A 13,463-nucleotide genomic window follows, 5' to 3' on the forward strand; every position below is an offset into this window, starting at 1 on the left:
AACGTGTTGCCAAGCATCTGGATTAGTGCCTAGCTGGATGCATTGTTCAATTCCAGATAGAATAACAATTTTTGTGACTTAAACTATGGTCTGCACTGACTCTTTTTAAAACCAACTCTATTTGCTCCTTACTTCCAAAATGATAAAAATAAGCACTGAAAGGCAAAGGCAGCTTTCATGTCTTATAGATAGGATAGGTAGTGCAAGCTCCCTTTAGTGAATATACTATTCCAAAGCTTGCCAATAAACTAGTTTTGTGAATCTAGGGCATCTTAATCGTATTCTTTGTAGTGACTGAGGCCTGCAGTTTGCGTGGTGCTAGCACATCTTACACCCGTGGCTTCTGATTTCTAATATACCACAATTTGAATACTTTTGACTTTGTCGCAAACTGTAGGCCTCAGTCAATATAAAGAATGTGATTAAGCTGTCCTAGATTCACAAAAATAGTAGATTCTGTACAAGGTATTAAGCTAGTATATTCTGTACAAGGTATTAAGTGCATCTGTCTGCATTATTGGAAGTGAGCATTGGGAAACCACCCACCCACCCACCAACCAACCAACGATCCCATCCTTGCATGCCACGCTTCACTTGATGTAATTTGCTTAAACCACCAAAAACTTGTGGCAGCCCTCATTATATATACAGTCAGGTCCATAAATATTGGGACATTGACAGAATTTTCAGATTTTGGCCTCTATTCACCACCACAATGGTTTTGAAATGAAACAAACAAGATGTGCTTTAACTGCAGACTTTCAGATTTAATTTAAGGGTAATTACATCCAAATCGGGTGAACGGTGTAGGAATTACAACAGTTTCAATATGTGCCTCCCACTTTTTAAGGGGCCAAAAGTAATGGGACTATCAACTCAAAAGCTATTTCATGGACAGGTGTGGGCTATTCCCTCGTTATTTCATTATCAATTAAGCAGGTAAAGGGTCTGGAGTTCATTCTAGGTGTGACATTTGCATTTGGAATCAGTTGCTGTCAACTCTCTATGAGATCCAAAGAGCTGTCACTATCAGTGAAGCAAGCCATCATTAGGCTGAAAAATCAAAACAAACCCATCAGAGAGACAGCAAAAACATTAGGTGTGGCCAAATCAACTGTTTGGAACATTCTTAAAAAGAAAGAACGCACCGGAGAGCTCAGCAACACCAAAAGACCCGGAAAACCACGGAAAACAACTGTGGTGGATGACAGAAGAATTATTTCCCTGGTGAAGAAAAACCCCTTCACAACAGTTGGCCAAATCAAGAACACTCTCCAGGAGGTAGGAGTATATGTATCAAAGTCAACAATCAAGAGAAGACTTCACAAGGGTGAATATAGAGGGTTCACCACAAGATGTAAACCATTGATGAACCACAAAAACAGGAAGACCAGATTAGAGTTTGCCAAACAACATCTAAAAAAGCCATTACAGTTCTGGAACAACATCCTAAGGACAGATGAGACAAAGATCAACTTGTACCAGAGTGATGGGAAGAGAAGAGAAGGAAAGGAATTGCTCATGATCCAAAACATACCACCTCATCAGTGAAGCATGGTGGTGGTAGTGTCATGGTGTGGGCATGTATGGCTGCTAATGGAACTGGTTCCTTTGTATTTATTGATGATGTGACTGCTGACAAAAGCAGCAGAATTAATTCTGAAGTGTTTCGGGCAATATTATATGCTCATATTCAGTCAACTGCTTCATAACTCATTGGACGGCGCTTCACAGTGCAGATGGACAATGACCCGAATCATACTGCAAAATCAACTAAAGAGTTTTTTAAGGCTAAAAAGTGGAATGTTATGCAATGGCCAAGTCAATCCCCTGACCTGAATCCGATTGAGCATGCATTTCACTTGATGAAGACAAAACTGAAGGGAAAATGCCCCAAGAACAAGCAGGAACTGAAGACATTTGCAGTAGAGGCCTGGCAGAGCATCACTAGGGATGAAACCCAGCGTCTGGTGATGTCTATGCGTTCCAGACTTCAGGCTGTAATTGCCTGCAAAGGATTTGCAACAAAGTATTAAAAAGTGAAAGTTAGATTTAGGATTGTTTAGTTTGTCCCATTACTTTTGGCCCTTAAAAAGTGGGAGGCACATAAAGAAACCGTTGTAATTCCTACACCGTTCACCTGATTTGGATGTAATTACCCTCAAATTAAATCTGAAAGTCTGCAGTTAAATCACATCTTGTTTGTTTCATTTCAAAGCCATTGTGGTGGTGAATAGAGGCCAAAATATGAAAATTCTGTCAATGTCCCAATAGTTATGGACCTGACTGTATATTGTTACATATCATCATACATAATATGTATATGTCTGGTATATGCATGCTAGTATCAGCATATAGAAAAAAGAAAATATGTTGACAACCATTAAATTAGGTAATATTTAAAGATTTAAACACCTTTTGCCTTTTTGTGTCCATCAGTACCTCTGCCTTTTTTACTTCAGCTATTTTCAGCAAGTTTTGCTCTAAATTCCAGAAATTGTCATTAATTCCATACGGTAACATAATAACCAATGTTGTATTGGGACCTTCAAACACTATGGGTCGTATTCAATTAGGTGCGAAAAGCCGTTTTCTGCGATAAAGTATCGCGAGTGACGTCACTTCGCCATGCGAAAAGTTTCCTCCGTATTCAATTCCGGAGACTTTGCGCCACTGTGGAAACTCAATGCAATGGAAGCTGCGAAAAAGTCTCGCCTATGAATAGGTCTCGAAAAAAAGTGCACAATTGGAGTTTTGGGGTGCAAACCTCGAAAAAAACCCTGCACCCTTGGGACAGTCCCCCAAAGGTAAACTGTGTCAAAAAAAAGGTTGAATAAATACTTTAGATCACCCCAAAAAAGGACTTTCATTTTGGGGGCGAAAAAGTTCAAAGCCGGGGGACAAACTTAAAAACTAGCGAAATAGACCTGTGGAGGTCCCCAAGTATGGCCCAGGTGTTTTTTTGTTTGCAGGTACTTGCAGCAGGTGGATTTTTTAAGTTTTTTAAAGCTTAACTTCAGCAACTTTAAAATATGCTTGCACCCATTTTCATGTACCCCAAATTTGCTGGGACTACTTATTTTCAGCTTAAAAAACTGTTAAATGCTATTCTTTACCACTTCTGCACATACGCTAATTAGCAGCTATTGAAAGCATTTAAGTAACCCAAATACCTTCAGCAGGCCTACTCGGGGATATCTATAGTGATCCCCAATGTCAGTGCAGCTTTTGGGGGGTCATACAGGAGGAAGGGGAAGATTGGAAAAAGAATGATTGCACAGGAAATAAACAGTTAATGAGATGATCTAATTATGAGTATGATGTAATTGGATACACATATCTAGGTATATTTCAAAACTGGAGGTGCATCCCAGGAGTATATATCGTCATAGTTTTTGGAAAAGAGAAAAAGAAAAGACTCCTATCCGGGCACACTCCTGTACTGTATTGTTAGCTACAAATTAGTAATAGAGGATTGGACAAACAGGTGTGGAGGTCATTGTCACATGCGAAAATTACAATAGTGTCTCAATTAGCAGACAATCCACCATATATTAACCTATTGCTGTTGTTAATATATCAGAAATTGATGTATTAATAATGTTAAAACTAAAGTTTATTAGTATCTTTTAAAATTGAAACATAGGCACTCAGGATAAACCTATATAGACATGAACAGCATGAAAAAAATATAGAAACATAAATAGTGTATAATATACTAAATCTATTAACAGTGATCCACTGTGTTTATACCTATATAGCAATACTGAAGGTATTAATTGATAATATACACAATTGAAATAGACAATTCATCAATATACCACCCTGGATAGTATACGTATCTAAATACAATATCTCAATAGTAATAAACCATACACATGGTATATCTAGTGAAAAAGGTCCCTCAATGATCTACCAGAACCAGTAAATTGATTGATGAGGTAGAACTGACTCAACCTTCTAACATGGTATTGGTAATGGTGTAATACACGATTGTCTAGGATAAGATATTCTAATATTAAGTGGATCAACCTGTACATTAAATATACAGATAACGTATGAAGATAAAAAACATATATCACAATTTACATATAAATGCAAAAAAGGAAACAAAAGGCGAAATAATAATAAACAAATACATAGAACATGAAAGAGGTATAATAATACCTCAATGTTAAAATGCTGAACACCACGGATACCACCTATATATGTAATATGGTGGTGTTTAGAGGCGTCCCTCTATTCTAATCTGGGAGAGTACATATGGTACTAAATATTTTCCTGATAGAGATACAGGTATAGAGTGGTGTACTAATATGCCCGGGATCTGCTGTTGCCTGTCATATATATTAGAGGACAGGGAATGAGAGTCCTAGGAACTGGCACCAGAAATTAGAAAGCTGCTTCTGCTGTTACAGCCCAGTCTAGCTTGTATCCCTGTTGCCGTACAGCAGCGCAGGGAATCCAAGCAGCTGGCTATAATGAGAGAGCAGGAAAAAGTGGAAGGAAGTACCTGCCAGTAATATCTCCCATCTGTGTGATCGTCCGTGGTGCAGGGGTCCAGAGTGCGCACTGTGGAGCCCACCAGCAAACTGTCCGACGCGCGTTTCGCCGGGGCTTTGTCAAAGGAAGCACAATGCTGTCATGTGCGTGCCGGGTATAAATAGCACCGGCTGTAAGCTGATAGGTTACTAATTTATATTGGCAGCATGATCCACCAATAGACATATAGTATTGGATAAAGGGGAGGAAGCAGTATATGCTGTCCGGCTAATATCGTCTGTCTCTTAATCACGGAGCTAGCCTAAATTGTCAGCTGTATCTACAGCGCTGCTAATCAGTGGCAAGTTATCGTTTTTGTCACCCAAACCTATATATAGAAAAATTGTTATGACAATAAAACATAGCCCACTATGTACTACAATTGTGTCTATAATTAAATTGTCACTTAAATGGAAAAGCAATGTTAAATGAACATATAGTGATGAATAGCTGTATTTAAATTATACAAAAATATCCACCAGTGCAATCTTGTTATTTATAACTATAATAATAATCTATGGCTGAATAAAGTGTCAGCTAGATATATAACATTAGAATCTTATAATAATAGAAATCTTTGTTAGAAACGCACTGTTACTAATACAAACCCCTTATGATGGATTTATTATCACACACATATTGTGTCAGTGTGCAGTATGCTACATTTTATATTATTTACTAATATTTAACATATATTATGAAACTATGATGCATTTACTGCAAATACATATAACTGTTGATACCGCATAATGGAAATACAGAAAGCTGTGTTCCCACGTGTGTCCTAAATTATGAATTGATTAATGTATTTGTAAGTGATTGTGACAGTAGTGATAATATGTGAATGTAATGATCACGAATAGTGTGAATTCTTAGTGAATATAATAATGGACAATATTACTAAAATTATATTATAATATAATGACTATCAAAAATATATAAGGATCGTGTTAGGAGCATTTTTAAAAACCAGAAATGCAATAATGTGAAAATGAAAAGTAAAACAAAATTGAAAGTGATGTTAATGTGTGATAGAATATAATTATATATTTAATGACATATATGAAATAACTATAAATTGTGATACCTAAGTGTAGTACTTAAATTATGAGAATATTGTGACAATAAAAATAATAAGAAAAAAATATAAAATATTAATAAGAAAAATATTTTTAAGAAGATAAAAAGAGGGGGTGAAATTAAGTAATAAAATGTGATTGTGTTTATTTAACTTAAGTCAATAATCTATATCAGAGTCAATAATGGATCTCAGCTGATGTAAAAAATAGCCTAAATATCAAGAAAAGGGCTGTAGTTGATGTTTTCATTCATCCCAAAAGGATTAACTGAGCCCATACGAAAAGTCCATTCGCATTCCCTTTTTAAGAGTTCTCGAGTGAGATCTCCTTTTCTGATATTCATTGATACCTTCTCAAGACCAAATGCTTTCAGGTCTTTATGTGATCCATGATGTTGTGAGTGGAAATGCCGGGCTACCGTAGTTATTTTCTTGAATTTTTGTAAATCACTAGAAGCATGTTTAATATTCCCTATATGTTCGAGTATCCTTTGTTTGAGTGGCCTTGTTGTCATTCCTATATAATGTTTTTACAGGTACATTCAAGACAATATATTACTGCGTTGGTATTGCAGTTTATATATTGTCGGATCTTGTGTTTCTTACCAAATCTGTCAAAAATCTCATTCCTCTTTGCCATATTGGAACAGGCTTTACACAGACCACATGGGAAAAACCCTGTAATACCTGGTTTCCTTTTGTTCTCTGTCGTGAAATGACTGTGTACCAGCATGTCTTTTAAATTTTGTGCCCTACGCCAACTAATTTGAACTGTTGGGTCCAGATGTTTGTTAAGATCTGGGTCATTCATTAGTATGTCCCAATGTCTTTGTAAAATTGTTCTCAAAAGTCCCCATTCTTCGCAATAGTTTCCAATAAAGCGTATTTTGTTTGTTGCCTTTTCCGGATCTTCTCGGCTATTGGTTGGAAAAATTAAGGTATCTCTATTAATTCTAGAGGCAGTGTGTCATGCTGTTGGATTGATTTTTTGCTATATCCTCTACATATTAATCTTTGTACCAAAAGATCACTTTGAATGTTAAATTGATGATCGTTGGAACAGTTTCTCCTCAGCCTCATGAATTCACCCTTCGGAATGTTTGAGATAGTAGGTGGAAAATGGCAGCTGTTGTGATGTAGAAGGCTATTGGTTGAAGTTGGTTTTCTGTAGAGGTCAGACATTAAATTTCCCTCTGAGTCAATCCATAATCTGAGATCCAGAAACGTAATGCTTTCTTGACTAATTTCATACGTAAATTTCATGTTAAGCTTATTGTCATTCAGCTTTCCCATGAACTCATGAAACTTCTCTACTGTACCATCCCAAATAACGAGAAGAGACCGATCTGTAGAAGGAAATCATCTTTTTACCCTCAGAACACCAATTGCCCAGAGGTAAACGTATTCTCAGATCTGGTATCACGAGACTTGGATGATCTTGTTTTCAATAAAAACAAAAAACTTCAGCAAAGAGAAGAGAAAAATCTTAATGCTGAAGAATTACAAGCACTAAAAGAAATTAGAAATTGGCCCAACGTCCTTATAAAACCATCTGATAAGGGTGGGAATGTTGTGATTTGGCCTGCTGATCTTTATCTCAAAGAGGCAGAGAGGCAATTAGGAGATAAAGGATGTTATAAACATCTATTGTTCAATCCAACTGACAACTTCTGCATTTTGTACAAAAAAATCATTGATAACGCTAAAACCATGGACATTATCTCCAAACATGAATATGATTTTTTACAAGTCTCCCATCCGAAGGTACCGACGTTCTATTTAATTCCAAAGGTACATAAGAACCAACAGGAACCCCCGGGAAGACCCATAGTGTCAGGCATAGGAGGGCTGGGTGAGCAAGCAAGCATTTTTGTTGACACACACTTACGACATCAATTTAACATTCAAAGTGATCTTTTGGTACAAAGATTAATATGTAGAGGATACAGCAAAAAATCAATCGAAACAGCACGACACACTGCCTCTAGAATTAATAGATACACCTTAATTTTTCCAACCAATAGCCGAGAAGATCCGGAAAAGGCAACAAACAAAATACGCTTTATTGGAAACTATTGCGAAGAATGGCGACTTTTGAGAACAATTTTACAAAGACATTGGGACATACTAATGAATGACCTAGATCTTAACAAACATCTGGACCCAACAGTTCAAATTAGTTGGCGTAGGGCACAAAATTTAAAAGACATGCTGGTACACAGTCATTTCACGACAGAGAACAAAAGGAAACCAGGTATTACAGGGTTTTTCCCATGTGGTCTGTGTAAAGCCTGTTCCAATATGGCAAAGAGGAATGAGGTTTTTGACAGATTTGGTAAGAAACACAAGATCCGACAATATATAAACTGCAATACCAACGCAGTAATATATTGTCTTGAATGTACCTGTAAAAAACATTATATAGGAATGACAACAAGGCCACTCAAACAAAGGATACTCGAACATATAGGGAATATTAAACATGCTTCTAGTGACTTACAAAAATTCAAGAAAATAACTACGGTAGCCCGGCATTTCCACTCACAACATCATGGATCACATAAAGACCTGAAAGCATTTGGTCTTGAGAAGGTATCAATGAATATCAGAAAAGGAGATCTCACTCGAGAACTCTTAAAAAGGGAATGCGAATGGACTTTTCGTATGGGCTCAGTTAATCCTTTTGGGATGAATGAAAAAATCAACTACAGCCCTTTTCTTGATATTTAGGCTATTTTTTACATCAGCTGAGATCCATTTTTGACTCTGATATAGATTATTGACTTAAGTTAAATAAACACAATCACATTTTATTACTTAATTTCACCCCCTCTTTTTATCTTATTAAAAATATTTTTCTTATTAATATTTTATATTTTTTACTTATTATTATTTTTATTGTCACAATATTCTCATAATTTAAGTACTACACTTAGGTATCACAATTTATAGTTATTTCATATATGTCATTAAATATATAATTCTATTATATCACACATTAACATCACTTTCAATTTTGTTTTACTTTTCATTTTCACATTATTGCATTTCTGGTTTTTAAAAATGCTCCTAACACGATCCTTATATATTTTTGATAGTCATTATATTATAATATAATTTTAGTAATATTGTCCATTATTATATTCACTAAGAATGCACACTATTCGTGATCATTACATTCACATATTATCACTACTGTCACAATCACTTACAAATACATTAATCAATTCATAATTTAGGACACATGTGGGAACACAGCTTTCTATATTTCCATTATGCGGTATCAACAGTTATATGTATTTGCAGTAAATGCATCATAGTTTCATAATACATGTTAAATATTAGTAAATATAGAATGTAGCATACTGCACACTGACACAATATGTGTGTGATAATAAATCCATCATAAGGGGTTTGTATTAGTAACAGTGCGTTTCTAACAAAGATTTCTATTATTATAAGATTCTAATGTTATGGATCTAGCTGACACTTTATTCAGCCATAGATTATTATTTTAGTTATAAATAACAAGATTACACTGGTGGATATTTTTGTATAATTTAAATACAGCTATTCATCACTATATGTTCATTTAACATTGCTTTTCCATTTTAAGTGACAATTTAATTATAGACACAATTGTAGTACATAGTGGGCTATGTTTTATTGTCATAACAATTTTTCTATATATAGGTTTGGGTGACAAAAACGATAACTTGCCAGATTAGCAGCGCTGTAGATACAGCTGACAATTTAGGCTAGCTCCGTGATTAAGAGACAGACGATATTAGCCGGACAGCATATACTGCTTCCTCCCCTTTATCCAATACTATATGTCTATTGGTGGATCATGCTGCCAATATAAATTAGTAACCTATCAGCTTACAGCCGGTGCTATTTATACCCGGCACGCACATGACAGCATTGTGCTTCCTTTGACAAAGCCCCGGCGAAACGTGCGTCGGACAGTTTGCTGGTGGGCTCCACAGTGCGCACTCTGGACCCCTGCACCACGGACGATCACACAGATGGGAGATATTGCTGGCAGGTACTTCCTTCCACTTTTTCCTGCTCTCTCATTATAGCCAGCTGCTTGGATTCCCTGCGCTGCTGTACGGCAACAGGGATACAAGCTAGACTGGGCTGTAACAGCAGAAGCAGCTTTCTAATTTCTGGTGCCAGTTCCTAGGACTCTCATTCCCTGTCCTCTAATATATATGACAGGCAACAGCAGATCCCGGGCATATTAGTACACCACTCTATACCTGTATCTCTATCAGGAAAATATTTAGTACCATATGTACTCTCCCAGATTAGAATAGAGGGACGCCTCTAAACACCACCATATTACATATATAGGTGGTATCCGTGGTGTTCAGCATTTTAACATTGAGGTATTATTATACCTCTTTCATGTTCTATGTATTTGTTTATTATTATTTCGCCTTTTGTTTCCTTTTTTGCATTTATATGTAAATTGTGATATATGTTTTTTATCTTCATACGTTATCTGTATATTTAATGTACAGGTTGATCCACTTAATATTAGAATATCTTATCCTAGACAATCGTGTATTACACCATTACCAATACCATGTTAGAAGGTTGAGTCAGTTCTACCTCATCAATCAATTTACTGGTTCTGGTAGATCATTGAGGGACCTTTTTCACTAGATATACCATGTGTATGGTTTATTACTATTGAGATATTGTATTTAGATACGTATACTATCCAGGGTGGTATATTGATGAATTGTCTATTTCAATTGTGTATATTATCAATTAATACCTTCAGTATTGCTATATAGGTATAAACACAGTGGATCACTGTTAATAGATTTAGTATATTATACACTATTTATGTTTCTATATTTTTTTCATGCTGTTCATGTCTATATAGGTTTATCCTGAGTGCCTATGTTTCAATTTTAAAAGATACTAATAAACTTTAGTTTTAACATTATTAATACATCAATTTCTGATATATTAACAACAGCAATAGGTTAATATATGGTGGATTGTCCGCTAATTGAGACACTATTGTAATTTTCGCATGTGACAATGACCTCCACACCTGTTTGTCCAATCCTCTATTACTAATTTGTAGCTAACAATACAGTACAGGAGTGTGCCCGGATAGGAGTCTTTTCTTTTTCTCTTTTCCAAAAACTATGATCTTTTGGGGGGTGTCAGGCTGATTTCCTAATTTCTGGCAGCACTTTTCGCCTGTTTGAGTTTCGCCGGGGCGCGTTTTTGCGTCCTTTGGAATTGAATACGGCGAATAGCGGGGGCACGCACGATAAGTTTCGGCGGCTAAAACACGCAAAGTTGGCGAAAAGTGCGGCATGTGAAAAAGTATCGCGTGTGCGAAACTAATTGAATACGGCCCTATATGTCTGCCATTTATGGGGTCTGTGCTGACACATACGTGCATTCTATTGAAGAATAGATGTATGATTCAAAACCTGAATCAACCTTAGTGCCTTTAACATGCAGTTTAAGACTGCATATACTAGATTAATATATGTTTATATTAGGTTACAAAAAGCAAAGAAAAAATGCACAGCCAAACAGTAGCACACAGTGTGTTGTTATTTGTCTGTCTGGTCAGATATGCGAGAGGTATAAACATCAGCAGACCGCTGAGCAGCCAATCGGATTTAGTTGCTTAATATCAGGCACCAAGTATGATTATGTACTGAATCATATCTCAGCTATTGTACAAAAGAGGAAGAACATGTTTTACCCAGGTTGTGGAATTAATTTTTTTAAGCTGCAAACCTTAAAAACGGTTTGAAAAAATATATATATAAAAAATGGTGTGACATACAGAAAGTGTGGGGGTAAGAATGAGGAAACTATGTACTAAAATTAAGCAAAACATCAGTTTTATAGGACATGTGGCTTTGTCAATGGCAAATCACTAGGGCCGATCACCTGCCATCATCTGGTATTAAATAGACATACAACCATCTACAGATGTGCCCTTATTTACCTATCCTTCTGGCCTGAGATAACATAGATAATGTGACACTGAGAGATGTGCTTGGGAAATCTCTTGCACTAAGATTTTAATAGCTAGTATTCTTAAACAGGCACATGAATTTCAAATGGCTGGTGTAAGCCTGCAGCGCTCGTGTACTTCTGTATGGAGACTATGACTCCATAGAGTTTATTATGTAATCTGTATTTACAGTTATACACATGTGGACTATATTGACTCCAGAAAGAAGAAAATAGGTTTTTATTTTATAAAGTTGTAAATAAAAGTTTGAGGAGTTATTTTTTTTAAAATAGATTTTAATAGAATAAATGTGTTTTCTCACTTGGTATAGTAGGCAAGGATCTTAGAGACCCCTCACCACCCTATCCATTAAACACACAGACAGAAGACAATATGTCATTCTGGGTTTCAAACAATCCAAAAAAAGATGGGATCCTTGTCACAATTTGTGGTTCATTAATGGAAGACATCTTGGCTGTTTCATCATCAATTATAAAGTATCCATTTAAGAGGTATAACCACAGTTTGGTGCTTAACAGCAATAGATCTTGCACTTGCAATTTATGTGCCATCTTAGTACATGGCCCTTCTTCGAATCAAACAATGTTTGAGCAAGTGTATGAAAAGAACAGAACACTGACAGAAAGAAACAATGTATAGGACACAGCATGACTAGCAAAATATGTCGGCCTGTGTGCCTGCGTCCTTGAGAAAACCTTAAAAGTCACATTTGCGCAGAAACCCCCAAAACGAACAAATTAATATCAAAAGGACAGAACGGGTTAGTTATTCAAACTAGTAGTTCCTTTGTATCTTTATCACAATATGCAGAAGTTCAAAAATAATCTTAATATTATGTAAGGAATGTCAAGTGAACAGTCTTAAATGCTCAATTTAGTACGTGTCTGTTAAATAGGAATACACACGAGTTGTTAATGTACATGGAAAATAAGAGTTATGGTATAACATACCTTTGTTAACTCTTTTTCTTCGAGGTCCATAGGGTCCACAGGAATTACCTTGGGGTATTAGGTTGGAGTGATCTAGGCACCAAACAGTTACAAGCTTTAACTCCCAGGATGCACTGCGTCCTCCTCCATATATACCCCACCCCTGGAAACAGGCATTTAGTTTGTTAACAAGCCAAAGGGCAAGAGAAGGAAAGAGGAGAAGGAAGGACAATTGTACACCAGAAACACTCTAAGAAGAGGAAATCATTGACATACAAAGAAAAAAAATTACCCAACAACAACCAGGTGTGTTAGGGTGGGTGCCTTGTAGACCTATGGACCTCAAAGAAGAGTTAACAAAGATATGTTATACCATAACTCTTATTTTATTCTTCGGGTTCCATAGGGTCCACAGGAATTACCTTGGGGATGTCCAAAAGCAGTTCCCTCAAGGATGGGCACGCTCCTGTTTAGCAGAGAGGAGAATCCAGCACCCAAAGGAAGCATCCTGAGACACAAAAGTATCAAAGGCATATAATTTCAGAAAAGTGTGGATGGAAGACCACGTGGCTGCCTTGCACAATTGATCAGCAGAGGCACCACAATGAAACGCCCACGATAGTCCCACAGATCGAGTAGAATGTGCTATTACTGTGTTTGTAACAGAGAGATACGCTTGTGTGTAAGCCTGAGAAATCGTCATACGAAGCCATCTAGCCAGAGTCTGTTAGCTGGCCAGCCTCGCTTATGACAGCCATACAACACAAAAAGAGAATCCGATTTCCTAAAGGAGTTGGTACGATCCACGTAGATATGTAGGGCACGCACCACATTCAGAGAAGCTTCACCTACAGAGAGGTCTGAAGACTGGAAGGCTGAAACCACAATT

At 36.5% G+C, this 13,463-nt stretch overlaps 1 protein-coding gene across 1 annotated transcript in view; it reads right to left on the bottom strand.

Moving 5' to 3' along the window:
- The window catches only part of JARID2 (jumonji and AT-rich interaction domain containing 2), a 205,152-nt gene that overhangs the window by 38,788 nt on the left and 152,901 nt on the right, over positions 1-13,463 (bottom strand). The gene's annotated exons all lie outside the window — the stretch shown is intronic.

This window comes from Taudactylus pleione, unplaced genomic scaffold, assembly GCF_031769625.1.
Source record: "Taudactylus pleione unplaced genomic scaffold, aTauple2 ptg000116l, whole genome shotgun sequence".
Classification (NCBI taxonomy): Eukaryota; Metazoa; Chordata; class Amphibia; order Anura; family Myobatrachidae; genus Taudactylus; species Taudactylus pleione.